General features: G+C 37.5%; 1 pseudogene; it reads left to right on the forward strand.

Moving 5' to 3' along the window:
• The first annotated feature begins 3,403 nt into the window (after nt 1-3,403).
• Nucleotides 3,404-4,349, forward strand: LOC150021248 (thiopurine S-methyltransferase pseudogene; annotated as a pseudogene).
• The last annotated feature ends 760 nt before the right edge of the window (nt 4,350-5,109 follow it).

Here is a 5,109-nt window from a genome sequence, read left to right on the forward strand (position 1 = left end):
CATCCTTAACATTTGAACTATAAAAATTACCTTTATATCTGCCCCATATATTCTATTCAAACATTGATTTTGGAGTATTTTGACTACTGTGTACTCTATAACAATATCAGATATTTATTTATTTATTTTTTAAAATGTGTTTTATTGATTATGTTACATTTGTCCCAATTTCCCTTCCCTCTTCTCCTTTCCACCCGGTGGCCCCCCTCCCTCCAGTTGTCCCCCCCTTTTAGACCATGTCCATTAGTTGTGCATATAGTTCTTCTCAACCTCTCTCTGTCTATTCCATTCCCTCCTACCATGATCCTTAATTCCTATATCATCTCCCTCTCTCTCCCCCTTCCGCCTCCCTGCTGAACTCCCCCCAATATGCTCACCATACCTATAGTTCTTTTTCCACTCTCGTTGCCTGTTTAGTTTGCCTTTGTTTCAATTCCCTAGCTTCTGTTGTTGTTTCTTGTGATGCAGTTTTCATTTTAGTGTTCATAGTTTTGATCCTCCTTTTTCTAAACCAGTCCCTTTAACATCTCCTATAACAGTGGTTTGGATCTAATGAACTCTTTCAGTTTTATTTTGTCCTGGAAACACTTTCTCTGCCCTTCTATTCTGAATGACAATTTCGCTGGATAGAGTATTCGTGGTTGTAGGTTTTGGATTTTCATTACTTTGAATATTTCTTGCCAGCCCTTCTTGCCTGCAGGGTCTCCCTTGAGAAGTCAGCTGATAGTCTAATTGGGACCCCTTTGTGCATGATTCTTTTCTTCTCTCTTGCTGCTTTTAAGATTCTCTCTTTATCTTTAACTTTTGACATTTTGATTATAATGTGTCTTGGAGTGGTTCTCCCTGGGTCCAGTTGTTTTGGAACTCTCTGTGCTTCCTGGAACTGTAAGTCTATTTCCTTCCCCAAGTTTGGGAAGTTCTGCTTTATTATATTTTCACTTAATTTTTCAATTTCTAGTTCTTCTTCTTCGCCCTCTGGCAAACCAATGATTCTTATGTTGAGCCTTTTCTAGCTGTCCCAGAGGTTTCTGATCCTCTCATCATTTTCCTTGCTTCCTGTTTTTTCTCTCTGCACTGGTTGACTGTTTGTTCCTTCTCCATATTCTGGTTTGTTGATTTGAACTCTGGATTTTATTTCCTCACCATCTGTCTCATATGTGGTTTTGTTCCTTTCAATATGAGTGTTTTTCGATTCTTTCTCATCTTTTTCCAGATCTTTTGTGAATTCTGTAAGCCACCTGATAACAATGGCCCTGAACTGAGCCCCTGACAGGTTTCTTATTTGTTCATCTGTCAGATTCGTCATCTGTTGCCTGGTGAGCTGCGCCACCGGGATTTCTATAGTTGTCTGCCTCATTTTGACAGATGCGTTTTGTTTTCTTGGGCCGGCTGTAGGGGGCAGTGCCTGTGTACTCGTCACAACCCAGCGACCGCGCCGATCTGCAACCTTTCTCGCCGGCGCTTTGTCGTCACTGCCCAGCTACCAGTGGCGATCCGCAACCTATTTCGAAGCCCTGTGGCGCTTTGTGTGGTGGCAGGGGTCCAAGATGGATTCACACAGTTATTCCGCTAGGAGACTGGGATCCGTCCTCCCGCCCCCTGGGCCTCACTGTTCAAGGCGATGTGGTGGCTGCTTTTCCCAGCGTTGGTGTTGCGAGCTGCCGGGGTTTGACTGCAGCCGGTATTGTCCTCCCTGCTGCTGGGATTGTTCTCCCTGCCACTGTCCCTGGTGTGACCGCAAACAGCACCACCCACTTTTGCTCTTCCTACCTGCCCAAAGAGCGCCACTGGTTTATAACTTCATATGTTGGGCTTCTGTGTAGTTTTATTTTCTGGAATTTCTAGTTATCTTTTGTTTTGAAGTAGTTGTATTCCTCTCTAGTTGTAGAGGGAGGCCGAGCATGTCCCTCTAAGCCTCCATCTTGGCCAGAAGTCTACAATATCAGATATTTAAAGTACTATTTGACATACACATATATTAGCCTCTTTATTTCTATTAACTACTTTAAAGATCAAAGATTAACTTCTATTTTTTCTTTGTTGAGCATGTGAGACATAGAATGGCTTTTTGTTCAAAACAATGCAATTCTGTTCTGACTTGATCTTGAACACAAAACAAGTGCTCTTGAATTGCCTTGCCTACTGAATAAAATTTGATTAGAATAACATTAAATCAGACATTGGGTAACACATTTTGAACACTTACTACTGATTAGGGAAGATAAGGGGAACAGAGGATGAAAAACACAAGAAAAAAGGCTAACATAAAAATGGCATAAAATATAAAACATAAACTAAATACTACATTGAGAGGTATGAACTCAATGTGTTGGTATGACAGGGCCTAAATAAGACTTGATCAATTTTCAGAGCTATGGAAATTTTTTCCTTTTATTACTGTTATAATAAATATACAAATAAAAATGTGTTTTTGTTTTATTGTATTCTTAATAATAAAACTACAATAGAAGTTTTGCTAATTCAAAAATGGTCTCCGAATCATTGATGTCCCATCAAAGAACATTGAATATTAAACACTCTGTATGAATGGTGCCTGGTGTGAGCCTTTGATACTGTGCAGAATAGGGGGTCTATTATACTTAATGTTGAAAAGTAGTGGTATTCATTAAGTGTAATCTCAGTAGAGAAAGTCCTAGAAGTCATACTTGATCCTAAACTAAGTAACGGTGACACTGAGAGAGGGAAAAAACAAATGATCATTAAAGACTGTAATCAGCAAATATATAAGCATATGCATAAAAGTTTGTTATGAAAAAAATAAAAAGTTAAAATTTTAAAAGTTATTTTCTTAAATGTATTATTTTCTATGCTGAACTTTGAAACATATTAAGGGGATGAAAGGTATTTTACTCAATAGTTTTAGAGTTTGATCAGTTCTTTAAAAATCTGTTTTTAAGATATGGGGGTGGTCCAGCCTCCTGCTGGCATCTACATTGATATGGACATATATGAGTTAGAAGAGGTAGGAGACAAGCGCCTGGGCTTCAGAACTCCCTTCATCTGAAATGCGAGTCTTTGAATGAAAGGAACTTAGCAGGTAGATTTTTACCCACAAGTACCAAACAATAAATCAAGATGAATTCAAACATATATGATTTTGATAAATTTATCTAGACACCAGTCACTTAGAAAAACAATGACCACCAGCAGGTGTTCTTAAGTGATGAAATGACTTCAATATCTTACACATGGTATTTGTCACTTTCTAATGTAATCATTCTAGTGAGGGTCTAGTGGTGTTTTATTTAACTTTTAATTTCAGTCTTCCAGTTACTAATGTTGAACATTCTTCAGTACCTACTACTCATCTAAATCTTTTCTTTAATGAAGTGTCTTTTCAAATATTTTATATATTAGAGGCAGCCAGCGGCGCCCAAGTATCATCAGGTACTTCCCGCTAATGTCTCCGAAAACTCTGAGAGTCACCTCCTGACATCATCAGGGCCTTGCAAAAGTATTTTCCATTGAGGCATTGGAGACATCTGCTTGTGAGGCAAAGGTATTTACGAAGCGATGGCTGATACAAGAACTTCACTTGATGTTAAAGAGTACCCCGACACTGAGGTACAGAAGAACCGAGTACTAACTCTGGAGGAATGGCAAGAAAAGTGGGTGGACCGCAAAAGTACATTTCATCAAGAGCAAAGACACAAGCTCTTATAGAAACATTTGGATAATTTCCTTAAAGGCGAGAGTGGACTAAGTATTTTTCCCTCTTTGTGGAAAAGCAGTTGAGATGAAATGGTTTGCAGATCAAGGACACAGTGTAATTGGTGTGGAAATCAGTGAAGTTGGGATACGAGAATTTTTTATGGAGCAGAATCTTTCTTACACAGAAGAACCAATTGTGGCAATTCCTGGAGTCAAAGTATTCAAGAGTTCTTTGGGGGATATCTCATTGTACTGTTACAAACTTTTTGATCTTCCCAGAGCAAATATTGGCAAATTTGACAGGATTTGGGATAGAGGAGCATTAGTTGCTGTTAACCCAGGTGATAGTGAATGTTACGCAGATATAATACTGTCCCTAATCAGAAAAGGGTTTTGGTATTTCTTGTGCATTTTGTCTTATGATCCAACTAAACATGCAGGCCCACGATTTTATGTTTCAGATGCTGAAATTAAAAGATTGTTTGGTTCGGTATGCAATAGTCAGTGTCTTGAGCAGGTAGATGCATTTGAAGAACGACATAAAAGTTGGGGAATTGATTACCTTATTGAAAAGTTATATCTACTTACAGAAAAGTAAATGAGACAAGTAAAAGCAAGTAACATCAAGTTTTTGAGCTCTTGAGCAAGTGAAAATTATGCTAAGGCATGAAAATATAATGGGTGACCTTTGGAAAAAATCGTTCACATATTATATCACAGAAATGTGTATAATGTTTTAGGGAAAAAAACATACTAACATGTTAAAGTAACTACCTTTGGGAAGAAGAGTATGATTAAGGGCGAAAGATTATACCCTTTGTGTTTTACTTACAAATTGCAAGAATTTTTTTACAATCAGCATGTATTATTTCTATAATAAAAAAATAAAACAACCCTGATCAATGTGGCTCAATTGGTTGGGTGCTAAATCACAAAGTGGAGGGTTCCTGGTTTAATTCCCAGTCGGGGCACGTGCCTAGGTGGTGGGCTTGATCCCCGGTCATGGCATGTGCGAGGGGCAGCCAGTCGATATTTCTCTTACACATCGATGTTTCTTTCCCTCGTCTTCGCCTTCTCTTTCCCTCCCTCTAAAAATAAATAAAATCTTTTAAAAAATACTTTAAAAACATAAAAGAGAAATGCAATGAATATAACAAATACGGTAGACAAAGAAAATTTTTCATTTATGAAATTTAAAACCATTGAACACTGTAATAGGGTTCAAGGTAAAAGAAAGTTGTCTAAGACATTATATATGATATTAGCTCTTCCTATAAACCATCATGTTATTCTCAAGTTCTAGTGCTCCTTTTCACATTTTTCTCTTATATAGTTTTATATGTAACAAAATCAAGAAACAAATTTTAAAACTAATTAAATAAACCAATCTATATGCAAAAAAATATTGTTCCAAATCTGTAAAAATAAAATTTTTTT

Source organism: Furipterus horrens, unplaced genomic scaffold (assembly GCF_987537825.1).
Source record: "Furipterus horrens unplaced genomic scaffold, mFurHor1.1.pri manual_scaffold_1, whole genome shotgun sequence".
Classification (NCBI taxonomy): Eukaryota; Metazoa; Chordata; class Mammalia; order Chiroptera; family Furipteridae; genus Furipterus; species Furipterus horrens.